Genomic DNA, 13,463 nt, shown 5'->3' on the forward strand with positions numbered 1-13,463 from the left:
ATCTTCATCAACTCGTACGGACTTGCAGATGAGAGATTCCTCTGGAGCACAACCGAGACAGGGAGTAGCTATTTGGCCTGATGTGGAGAGTAACACCCCAGTATACCCACCTTCCAAACCACTGACTCGTGCGTCAACAAAAGTTTTTACGGTAATGGAAGATGAAGCACGAGTCCAACCTAGAGAAAGTGAATGAAAAGTTAGGTGGAAATGTAAGATAATGATAAGAGATGTAAATACTAAGTTCTGAGAGTGTAAATAAAGCTTTTAAGAATAATATAATAAATGAGTTTATGTAGAATATCGCTATGAAATTTTCTTAATGTATTGTGGAAATTGGAGTTCAGAAATGCATAAGACATGAAAGATGAATCTTTGAGGCATTGATGAGAATGAAAGTGCAACCCCACATGTGTAGGGATTAGTAATATGGGTAACTAAAGTGAAGAATGATCCTGAGTGGTTCAAGATTTAAATTTCATGTATGATGAGTGATGTAGGTAGAGCAACGAAAAGAACATCTCAATAGTTAAAGGATTGTGGAAGAATGCTCAAACGAAGGAGATGACATGAGATGTTGAACATTGGATAAAAGCTAATACCCCTATCTTTTCTTGGAGTTTGATAAGTGAAATTTTAGGGACAAATTTTTTTTTAAGGGGGGTAGTGTTGTCAAACCTTGCTTTGTAAAATAATTATTACGTCATTTACATGCTCGATAGAATGTTTGTATATTTAGGAAGTTCGAGAAATTGTTAAAAGACGATATTGCCCTTAATGGTACCATTGAGTCGATTAAGCCTCGAACTAGTTCAAATAGGAATTTTAAGGTGAAATTAAGAGTTTCACAGTTCAGGGATGACTCAAAATGGTAATTCGGAGTTTGAGGATCAATTTGGAGTCAAACCAGAATTTTCACTATCTAGGGGCAAAATCGTAATTTTTCCACTCACGGATAAATTTTGAGATTTTGAGAGAATTTAGATCACATTTGACAAATTGGAGAATGGTATGAGTATAAGGGATGAAAAATATGTCTATGGGCAATTTTTCAGTTATTGGGGCAAAAATATAATTTTTCACTTTGCGGGGGTAAAAGTGTAATTTTTAAAAAAATTTACCCCACCAAAACTTTGGAAAAGTCTAGAAATTTCATGGAAGACATGGATAAGTGAAGAGGATTGAGTGGTAGAAAAATAAAGTCAAAAAGATGACTAGAAAAAAATAAAATAATAAAATATTCAAAAAGTAAATAAAATAATAATATTTTATTAAGCCTATTAAAAGGCTTGAAAATTCCAGAATTATTCATTGGGAGGGTCAGCCAAAACCAGCAGGAGAGAGAGAGAAATAAGAACAAACCCTAGAGTGAGAAAATTCAAAGAAAAAGTGTGATTTTTCAAGGAATCAAGTGTTTAAAGGTATGATTTTTCAAGCTTAGGTTAAGATTTATCATTTCCATGCATTTCTCCTTATTTTCCATGGTTAAATTATGTGTTTTGATGATGGATTCAAATCTGATCATATGGGTTTAGAGAGAGAAAGTTGTTAGATTAATTTGATTTTGAACTATGTTAGTGTTTAGTGTTAGTTTAGCATGTTTATGAGTAAAACAACAAGAAAAATATTCATTTTCTCCATGAATTTCTCTAGCCCGAATCTAGCCAATGGTGTGTGAGGATGAGGTTGACTTTATTTTAAGAGAATTAGATGGAAAAATGATGAATTATGAGGTTGAAAATTTAATGGGAATTTTTGGTGCAAAAAAATTGAAATTTTTATCCACTAGGGGTAAAAGCGTAACTTGTGATCCGAACTGATAAATTGGACCACATTCATAGTCATTGAGGTATTGTGGATATAATTGGATAATTGAAATTGAAATGGATGGAATTGGAGTTGAATTGGAGATTTTAGAAATTTACACCGTGTATAGGCGAGTTAGGTTGGACACATGATTAAGCGATTGTCCAAACATTTCACACCCTATCTAGTGCATACGCATGGATAAGAGCCTGAAATAATATATATTGATTTGACACAAATTATTGAATTTTTGTGTCATGTATTGTGGATAGGTGGTGAGCTATTTGATACGGGTAAAAGACTACACCCGAGGACCGAGAATAGGAGTATATCTACTCCTAGTACAGTGAGTAAACTTACTATCGTCTTAATTATCTAGAGTAGATTTATTTAATTGTGTGATTTTATGGAAAAATGATTTAATTGGAAAATTATTGTGTTTTATGGGAAAATGGGATTTTATAAAATAATTTTATAAAATTTTTGAAAATTTAATAATGATTTCAAAAATAGAGTAATTGGAGACCTATACTATGATTGTGTTGTTTATCCATGATTTTACATTAAATGGCTTATGATAAATGTGGGTATGACTGGTTATTTTTTTTTATTTAAAGAATATGTGAACTACTTTGATTTGCCTTGAATGTGTTAAGTGAGCCATGTCATACTGTTGTGATTTTATTGGTGGGTGGATTATAAAGTGGGCACTGCAGTGACGGGGGTTCCGTGGGCCAGCCTAATTAGAGGGGCACGGTTCCCAATTATTGAGCTTACCTCGATTGGAGAGGCGCGTAGGATAACTCCCGAGGTAGGATTTGAGTACACTTCACGCTGGCCACCACGTGAAGTTGGGACTCAGCCAACGCCAAGGAACGGCTGTGTTGTCAGAGGTGAAATGTGTTTGTGTGTGTGACAATAAACAGCCTTGGCGGTCTCGGTAAGATGCTTTCGCGAGGTATCCCCGAGAATGGATTTTTGGCAAGAGCCAAGTTTTTGAAAAGTGCATAAGCCATGTTGAGTAATTAGATGAAATCCAATTATTTATATGGGTTGGGATGAATTATTTTAATTGTCTCCTATTACTCGGCTTTAGATTATTTTGATGATGTTTGTCTACTCACTGGGATTTTATAATCTCACCCCTTCTTCCTATACATTTTTCAGGCTCAGAATAGGCAGTAGACTGTCAATTACATCGAGAAGTAAATTTCGGAGTTGCATCCTAGAAAGCAAGGTTATAGACTTAAACCTTCTCAGTTATTTGGGGGCTCACGTGTCATTGTAATTTAAAGTGCATACTCTAGTTTTCTATATTATAGTATGTATAAATTTATTTTGTTTTTATGTGCAGAAAATTAATTTTTTGATGTTTCAAAAATAAACATATATATATATTGTTTTACATTAAAATAGATTATTTTAATTAATATTTTTAGTTTATTTTATTATTCAAAAAAAAAAGAAAAGGAAAAAAAGAGAGAGGAATGGAAAAACTGGTACAAAAGCCTTGCGAGGTCTCGAGAGGCGTTCGGGGGAAGAATGTCTATCGAGGCTTCGCAACGGTTGTCACGGGCTCGATGGGAGTTCCGGGTCGTGACACTACCTGAAAATTTGGGGAAAATCAAGAGAAATCAAGAAATCAACCATTAAAAAGGTAAATTTCATTGATTTTCCTTGTGATTTTCACTACCCATGCATTTTTTTCTCATTTCTATGCAAAATTAGAAAGTGGGTATGGACACCCATGCTGGCCAAACCTCCATGGATGAGTTTTGAACTTGATTTTTGGTTGATTATAATTGAATTATGTGATTTTAGTTAAGTTATATTGAAATAAGGCAAAAATAAGCTAGAGATATAATTTTCTCCCATTGAAATCCATTATGCCGAATTTTCTAGGGGAATATTGGCTGCTGATCTTGATGTTTATTTGAGGAATTATGATGAATAATGATGAATTATGAGCCTAGAAAAATAATGAGAATTTTCGGAGTAAAAATACAAATTTTTACCCACTAGGGGTATTTTCGTAATTTGCTATCGGGACTGATAATTTGCACCACACTGAGGGACATTAAGTCAATTTGGGTGCAATTGAGGTATAGAAAATGAAAAAATTAATTTGGAGTTTAAACAGACACGTATATCAATTTATCGGGTAAAAGATCGAAATAGGCTAACACTGCGTTTAGGCAAAAATTTAGACATTTTTGCATTCCGTATCAAGCATTAGTAGTCTAAATTAGTTTAATTTCAATTTAGTACCAATGTGGTGAATTTCTCGATTTTGTACTGTGTCAAGGTGGTGAGTCCTCCGATAAAGGCAAGGGAATTGCACCCGAGGATCAGTAATCTGAGTATTTCGAAAATCCACACTCTAGACACGGTGAGTAACCTTACCATCATTTTAATTATCTAAAGTATGTTTTTATTCGGTTTTGGTGAATTTTATGAAAATGAGTTCAAATGGTAAATTTTTATGTTTTGTAAACAAAATGAGTTTAAATGAAAATATTTTATAAATTGTCTTGAAACGAAATAACGATTTTGAAAATAAAGTAATTGGAGACCGCTGATATGTTGTAAATTTTAAATTGAATTAATGACTTATGTTATTGTATTGGCATGACTGGTTAGGCTGTGTTTTTTATGAATTGTATGAATTGCTTTATTTTATCCTTGCAGGCTGAGTAGTAATATATTAGCCCTGTCATGCTGTCAAAATTTTATTGTATGGTGGGTTTGACCTGCTGCAGTGGGCTGGGTTCTATGGACTAGCCTATTAGAGGGGCACGGAATCCTGTTATATTTTTACCTCGGTTGGAGAGGCGAGTAGGGTAACTCCCGAGGTATAACTTTAAAGTTCATTTCACGCCAAACCACCACGTGAAAGGGAACTCGGCCAACGCCAAGGAACGGCTATGTTTTCAAAATAAAAACATGACTTTCTAATAGCCTTGGTGGACTCAGTTGGGATAGCCCTCGGCCAAGGTGTCACGACCCGGAACTCCCATCGAGCCCGTGACAACCGCCGCGACGTCTCAATTTACATTCATTACCCAGAATGTCAACCGAGACCCCGCAAGGCTTTAATATCAGCTTCTCATTTCCCCTGTGGGTAGCTGTTTCCAAATACCACATTTTAAAAGATTTTAAACTGTTTCCAACTTAAACAAATGAAATAATAATTTCCGTCTCACAGGGGTATTTTTGTCATTTATCCCAAAAATCTCAAAAATCATCTAAAAATATAGTATGTAAGTGGAAAACACATATTTCTTAATCAAAAATAATTTTGGATGTCTAAAACATTCGTTTAAAATGGAATTATGACTGTTATAATAAAATAAAAATATTCAATAAAATATTCAATTTTCACATAAAACGATATTTTAAGAACACTGCATAAATAATTTTTATAGCGTAAAAGCAAAATAAATTCTTACATACCGTAATACAGATAACCAAAGTATAGAATTTAATTTACAGTGACACGTGGGCCCACGAATGATCAAAAGTATCAAAAGAAATGAACCTACAGTCTTTGGATGTGGCAAGTTCAACTGTAATCCTTGCCGATATCAGTTATCTACAATCTATTCTGAACCTGAAATGGGTGGAAATGAGGGTGGTGAGATTATAAAATCCCAGTGAGTAAACAAACATCACTCAAAATATCTAAAGTCGAGTAAAAGGAGACTATTAAAACATTTCATCAAACTGTAATTTATCATCTTTCAACTTATTTCAACCAAATGAAATCAATTTATTTAAAGCAAGTAATCAGTATGGCTTATGAATTTCTTAAAAAGCTTGGCTCATGCCAAAAATTATTATCATACTCAGTTATTTGGGATACCTTGGCCGAGGGCTATCCCAACTGAGTCCGCCAAGGCTATTAGAAAGTCATGTTTTTATTTTGAAAACATAGCCATTCCTTGACGTTGGCCGAGTTCCCCTTCACGAGGTGGTTTGGCGTGAAGTGAACTCTAAAAGTTATACCTCAGGAGTTACCCTACTCGCCTCTCCAACCGAGGTAAAAATATAACAGGATTCCGTGCCCCTCTAATAGGCTAGTCCACAGAATCCAGCCCACTGCAGCAGGTCAAACCCACCATACAATAAAATTTTGACAGCATGACAGGGCTAATATATTACTACCCAGCTTGCAAGGGTAAAATAAAGCAATTCATACAATTCATAAAAAACATAGCCCAACCAGTCATACCAATACAATAACATAAGCCATTAATTCAATTTTAAATTTACAACATATCAGTGGTCTCCAATTACTCTATTTGCAAAATCGTTATTTCGTTTCAAGACAATTTATAAAATATTTTCATTTAAACTCATTTTGTTTACAAAACATAAAAATTTACCATTTGAACTCATTTTCATAAAATTCACCAAAACCGAATAAAAACATACTTTAGATAATTAAAATGATGGTAAGGTTACTCACCGTGTCTAGAGTGAGGATTTTCGAAATACTCAGACTATTGGTCCTCGGGTGCAATTCCCTTGCCTTTATTAGAGGACTCACCACCTTGACACAGTACAAAATCGAGAAATTCACCACATTGGTACTAAATTGAAATTAAACTAATTTAGACTACTAATGCTTGATATGGAATGCAAAAATGTCTAAATTTTTGCCTAAATGCGGTGTTAGCCTATTTCGATCTTTTACCCGATAAATTGATATACGCGTCCGTTTAAACTCCAAATTAATTTTTTTCAGTTTCTACACCTCAATTGCACCCAAATTGACTTAATGTCCCTCAGTGTGGTGCAAATTATCAGTCCCGATAACAAATTACGAAAATACCCCTAGTGGGTAAAAATTTGTATTTTTGCTCCGAAAATATCCATTATTTTTCTAGGCTCATAATTCATCATTATTCATCATAATTCCTCAAATAACCATCAAGATCAGCAGCCAATATTCCCCTAGAAAATTCAGCATAATGGGTTTCAATGGGAGAAAATTATATTTCTAGCTTATTTTTGCTATATTTCAATATAACTTAACTAAAATCACTTAATTCAATTAAAATCAACCAAAAATCAAGCTCAAAACTCATCCATGGAGGTTTGGCCAGCATGGGTGTCCATACCCACTTTCTAATTTTGCATGGAAATGAGAAAAAAATGCATGGGTAGTGAAAATCACAAGGAAAATCAATGAAATTTACCTTTTTAATGCTTGATTTCTTGATTTCTCTTGATTTTCTCCAAATTTTTCAGGTAGGATTCTTGTTTTTTTTTTTCCCTTTTCTCCCCTGGTTTGGACAGCTGAAGAAGATGAGAATTCCGGAATTTTCACCTTTTTAAAGGCTAAAATAATATAATATTATTTTATTCATTTTTTTAATGTTTTATTAATTCCTTAAATTCTAGCCATCCATTTATTTCCAAATTTTCACCATACACTTGTCCCACATATCCATAGCTTAGGTAAAATTCTCAGACTTATCCAAAGTCTTGGTGGAGTAATTTTTGAAATTTACACTTTTACCCCCGTAAAAGTCAAAAATTACATTTTTGCCCCAAAAATTGAAAAATTGCCCATAGACATATTTTTCATCCCTTATACTCATACCATTCTCCAATTTGTCAAATTTGATCTAAATTCTCTCAAAATCTCAAATTTTGTCCGCGAGTGGCAAAATTACGATTTTACCCCTACACTCTAGAAATCACTGGAATTAAACTTTTTCACTGCCAAACCCTCAAATTATACTCCAATAAGTCAAATGGGGCTAAAAAAAATCTTTTCTAAAAATTCCCATTGTGTCCTTGGGTGGCAAATGACCATTTTGCCCCTGGACAGTAAAAATTCTAGTTTGACTTCAAATTGATCCTCGAACTCCAAATCACCATATTAAACCATTCTGGGTCTTTAATATTCTTAATTTCATTTTAAATTCTCTATTTGATCTAGTTCGAGACTTAAATTAACTTAATTGTACCATTTGGTACATTGTCGTCTTTTAACGATTTTTCTTTCAGGGCTTTCCAAGTATGCAAGCATATTGTCAATCATATGAATGACATGGAAAGTATTTTATAAGGTCGGGCTTGACACAAGGTATCCCAGATAACTGAGTACGATAATAATTTTTGGCATGAGCCAAGCTTTTTAAGAAATTCATAAGCCATACTGATTACTTGCTTTAAATAAATTGATTTCATTTAGTTGAAATAAGTTGAAAGATGATAAATCACAGTTTGATGAAATATTTTAATAGTCTCCTTTTACTCGACTTTAGATATTTTGAGTGATGTTTGTTTACTCACTGGGATTTTATAATCTCACCACCCTCATTTCCACCCATTTCAGGCTCAGAATAGATTGTAGATAACTGATATCGGCGAGGATTACAGTTGAACTTGCCACATCCAAAAACTGTAGGTTCATTTCTTTTGATACTTTTGGTCATTCGTGGGCTCACGTGTCACTGTAAATTAAATTCTATACTTTGGTTATCTGTATTACGGTATGTAAGAATTTATTTTGCTTTTACGCTATAAAAATTATTTATGCAGTGTTCTTAAAATATCGTTTTATGTGAAAATTGAATATTTTATTTAATATTTTTATTTTATTATAACAGTCATAATTCCATTTTAAACGAATGTTTTAGACATCCAAAATTATTTTTGATTATGAAATACGTGTTTTCCACTTACATACTATATTTTTAGATGATTTTGAGATTTTTGGGATAAATGACCAAAATACCCTTGTGAGATAAAAATTATTATTTTATTTGTTTAAGTTGGAAACAGTTTAAAATCTTTTAGAATGTGGTATTTGGAAACAGTTACCCACAGGGGAAATGAGAAGCTGATATTAAAGCCTTGCGGGGTTCCGGTTGACATTTCGGGTAATGAATGTCGATCAAGACGTCGCGGCGATTGTCATGGGCTCAATGGGAGTTCCGGGTCGTGACAATTAAGTTGGTATCAGAGCTTTTGGTTTTGAAGATTAGAGTTTTAGGGTTTAAAGTTATTTTAAAGCTATTTTAAAAATTTACAGTGTCAGTGTGGCCCTGAGTGAAGTTAGGTTAGGTTGAATAAAATAGATGCATAAGCATATAGAGCTTGAGGTTGCCTAAACTCACTTTGTTCCCTCTTATAGATTATTATGTCTCCTCAACGCGACCAACCACCTTTCACTAGATCAGCTGGGAGGGGAAGAGGTTGTTTCCAACGTCGTTAGTTAGGTGCAATAGAGGAGGAATCGACTGCATCCACCATTCGGGTAGCACCTGCTGCTGAACAGATCAAGACTCCTCCACATCCTCCACCTCCTCTATCACTTACTAGTATTCCTGCTATGCCTTTTGAGGCAGTTCAGGCATTAGCAGCCTTCTTTACTACTATTGTTGGCCAGGCTCAGGTTGGTCAAGCTCTTCCTACAGTTCCTCTAGCTGCTCCTTCAGTACCACCATCCCTACCTCCTGTCCCACTACCAGTGCTGGATGTTTCTGATTCTAAGAAGTTTAAGGAGGCTAGACAACATAGTTGTGTTTCTTTTATGGGTGAGTCGGACGCAACCGTGGCTAAAGAGGTGGTGCGAATGGCTTTAAGAGCTGAGAAGCTTGCGAATGAAAATAAGAGTCTGCGAGCTGAGTTAGCAAAAAGGAGAAATCTAAGTGTATCTTCTAGTTAGCCACCAAACAGGGGCAAAAACTCCTCCGTTTCAGGAAGTTCACGTAGATGCAGAAATTGTGGGAATTATCATGTTGGGCTATGCAGAGGGCCTGCACGATATTTTCGTTGTGATCAACCGGGTCACATTAGGAGAGATTGCCCACAGTTAGGATGGGCTACGATAGCTGCTCCATCTCCACTAGCTCATACGGATATGCAGAGGAGAGATTCCTCTGGATTGCAACCGAGATAGGGATGATTTTGACATACCACCAAGGGTAGATTAAATATGTTGAAATTAATGTTCTAATAGTGTGCATATGATAGAAAGCTAGTTTGTAAGTTGTAGTTTTCATGAAATATATAAGGATTATCAATATATGGACATACATTTGGAGTTTTAATTTACAAGTTTGAAGTATTTAAGATATGATTAAATGAAATTAGCATTAGTTAAGGTACGTAAATCTTTTAATTAATTTCTATGGAGTATGCGTGATAGTAGAATGGAGGAACATAGTGCAGTGATGCTATATGGTGAAATCACTATACAATATGGAAAGGGTATTTTCGAGTGGGATTTATTGACTGATGATAAGTGATGAGCAATTTGAGATACATGTAGCTATGAATAAATTTGGAGATTTTTGCTTAAGCAAACTTGTATTAAATGTTATGGTAAAGATATATGAATGTTAGTGGTAAAATAAATACGTTAAATCAATGTTTTGATCGCACACTTGTGATAGAAAGTTAGTCTTGCTAATTGTTGTATAGACTCAGAGGGAAGCCACACGATTGTGAATAATTGAGGTAGTAGCTTTAAAGGTGGAAGAGTTGCTAAGATAAAGTGAATTCAAACCGTTGCAACGCCACAGTACTGACAATCAAACGTTGTCACGTTAAGAACCCCTAATGGCTAGAAAGCAGAGCAAATTGAGAGTGGCATGAATATGAAACTCACGAGTTGAAGAATGGTCATTGGTTTTCATGCTAAGATTTGTTGTTTGGAGTCTTAAGTGCATTGGGAGGTATTAAGATAAAGATGATGAGTGAAATTGCAAAGTTTTTTTTTTTTTATTGCCTTATATATATTGGCATGTAAGAGAAAGAAAAGTTAGAGAATTTTTGAGATGGCTACATAAAAATAAATTAACATGTGGAGTGTTAAGATGAATAATATGATGACTGAAGTCAAATCTTAAGAAATAAAGAAGACAAGAGATTAAGTCTTGTTAAAGACTAAAGAGGAAGCGAGCGAAAGGTTAGATGAATGTATGAGATACTAATAAGAGATGTCAATACCAAGTGAGGAAAATGTAAGTAAAGATTTCAATAATGATATAGCAAATGAGTTTATATAGAATATTGTTATGAGAATATACTGATCTTGTCTTGACATTGTTGAAAGGAAAGGATTAGTAACAACACAAGTAAACTAGGTGACATGCTAGAAACCCATGGAGATAAATTGAAGCATGAGTAGTTGGGCATGTCTTTATGGAAATGATATACTTGGTGTATAAAAGAGTAAATAAGTGATTAAGTGTTTCAAGAATGTTTAAACGCCCTTGAGAAAGAATTATAAGTTATACATGATGAGCATAAGATGCGTGACTTTGAAACTTGCTAAGGAGCCAAATGGCTAAGTTATGGGTTAAATGATCATATATTGTGAGACATAAATTTAAAATAAATATCCCTAAGGAAATACTCAAGAGAAGTTCTGCCATAGATCTTGTGAAAGCAAGCACTAAGTTATGTAGTTATAAAAATGAAGCTATAAGCTGAGAGTGGTATAAGTATTAACATTAAAAAGTACTTGAGGAGAATTTAATTTCAAGTCTTGTAATTTCAAGTACAATTTGTAAATTAGTTAAGGAAGAATGATGTTATATTCATATGAAAGAGTGGAATAAAGGATGATAAAATTTAACCTTGATAATGAAGTTAGATAATGAAACTTTCTTAATATATTATGGGAATTGGAATTCGAAAATGCGTGAGGCATACATGATTCAAATGAATATGAGTTTTAAGTGACAAATCAATATCGAAATGCAATAAGGATACAATAAATAGGAGACATGAAGGATAATCGAGGAATAAGGATGACTTTTAGGAATTATAGTATTGCATAAGATGCAATGATCAAGTCAAGATAAATTTTTTAGATACCAATGGGATTATAAAACATACACGCATAATAGATTATAATTCAATGGAGATGACATTGTGATGCAATGATATACAGTACAAGGAAACTTAAGCATATAATTGGAAATGATAAGAAGAGAATATAAGTATATAAATGATGAAAAACTATGCACAGGCATGATGAGAATGTATGAATTATGAAGATTATTCTATTGAATATTGATTATGGATGGGAATGAACAAAGAGAAATTAGTCTGAAGGCATTTGAAAACAGAGACCCGTATACATAATGAGGAATATAGACATTTGAATGTACATGTATATGTATGTGTGGAGTAGTGATGTACCCAACTAAAATGAATAATGGTTTTAGTGGTTCGAGATTTGAACTCAGTATATTTGATGAGTTGTATAGATAATGTAACAATTAAGAGTTTTATCAGAAGACGATTTATGGTGACCTAAGGAATTTTGGAGAAATAGTTAAGGGAATATAATCTATAGTACGATTAAGCCATATGAGATGGATTAATAAGATTAAGAAGATTGAAATTTCCTAAATGCAAAGTAAACATGAAATATGTAGAAATAATTAAAGCCATTAATTTTCCTGAACGCTGAGGATATGTACAGGAATGAGTATGGCGTGTTAATGATATTGTAAACTACACAATAGTGTATGTGGATGGGATGAATGAATGAAAGTTGAGAAATTTAATATGGAATGAAGTAATAAGATAGTGATTGGTATACCTAAATAAGTATAAAATGCGGCAGAAATCGGTATGATTGGGATGGAGTTATGGTTCAAGTTTAATGATAGTAATAGAAGCATGCTTGGTGTCTCGATATAAGAGATCATAATTGTGAAGGTTATTGTTGATATGATTTTAAAGGATAATAATAGACATAAGTGAAGTACTCGAGTTAAATTGGAGGTAAATGAGGTGAACAAATCGAAATTCCCTATAAAGGGGAGGACATAAGAAGTCGAGCATTAGATGAGAAAACAATACCCCCACATTTTCTCTGAGTTTAGTACATGAAATTTTGAGGTCAAAATTTTATTTTAAGGAGGGTAGTGTTGTCAAGCCCGACCTTATAAAATACTTGTCATGTCATTCATATGATTGACAATATGCTTGCATACTTGGAAAGCCCCGAAAAAAAAATCGTTAAAAGACGATAATGTACCAAATGGTACAATTAAGTTAATTTAAGCCTCGAACTAGATCAAATAGAGAATTTAAAATGAAATTAAGAATATTAAAGTCTTAGAATGATTTAATATGATGATTTGGAGTTCGAGGATCAATTTGGAGTCAAACCAAAATTTTTACTGTCTAGGGTAAAATGGTCATTTGCCACCTAGGGACACAATGGAAATTTTTAGAAAAGAATTTTTTTGGCCCCATTTGACTTATTGGAGTATGATTTGAGTATTGGAGTATAATTTGAGGGTTTGGCAGTGAAAAAGTTTAATTTCGGTGATTTTTAGAGTGTAGGGCCGAAATTGTAATTTTGCCACTTACGGACAAAATTTGAGATTTTGAGAGAATTTAGATCAAATTTAACAAATTGGAGAATGGTATGAGTATAAGGGATGAAAAATATGTCTATGGGCAATTTTTCAGTTTTTGGGGCAAAAATATAATTTTTGACTTTTATAGGGGTAAAAGTGTAAATTTCAAAAATTACTCCACCAAGACTTTGGATAAGTCTGAGAATTTTATCTAAGCTATGGATATGTGGGACAAGTGTATGGTGAAAATTTGGAAACAATTGGATGGCTAGAATTTAAGGAATTAATAAAACATTAAAAAAATGAATAAAA

The 13,463-nt window shown here is 33.6% G+C and overlaps 2 long non-coding RNA genes across 2 annotated transcripts; one reads left to right on the forward strand and one right to left on the reverse strand.

Moving 5' to 3' along the window:
- The first annotated feature begins 1,319 nt into the window (after positions 1–1,319).
- Positions 1,320–3,057, forward strand: LOC148763740 (uncharacterized). Its single transcript, XR_016025532.1, has 3 exons — positions 1,320–1,421; positions 2,079–2,152; positions 2,974–3,057. It is a non-coding gene; the product is annotated as an uncharacterized LOC148763740 (long non-coding RNA).
- Positions 3,058–5,222: 2,165 nt separating this feature from the next.
- On the reverse strand, positions 5,223–7,121 carry LOC148763741 (uncharacterized). The gene is made up of 3 exons (XR_016025141.1): positions 7,008–7,121; positions 6,275–6,358; positions 5,223–5,416 (listed from the first exon to the last, which is right to left on the reverse strand). It is a non-coding gene; the product is annotated as an uncharacterized LOC148763741 (long non-coding RNA).
- Between the last annotated feature and the right edge of the window lie 6,342 nt (positions 7,122–13,463).

The sequence above is a fragment of the Theobroma cacao genome, chromosome 3 (assembly GCF_053813885.1).
Source record: "Theobroma cacao isolate CCN51 chromosome 3, ASM5381388v1, whole genome shotgun sequence".
Classification (NCBI taxonomy): domain Eukaryota; kingdom Viridiplantae; phylum Streptophyta; class Magnoliopsida; order Malvales; family Malvaceae; genus Theobroma; species Theobroma cacao.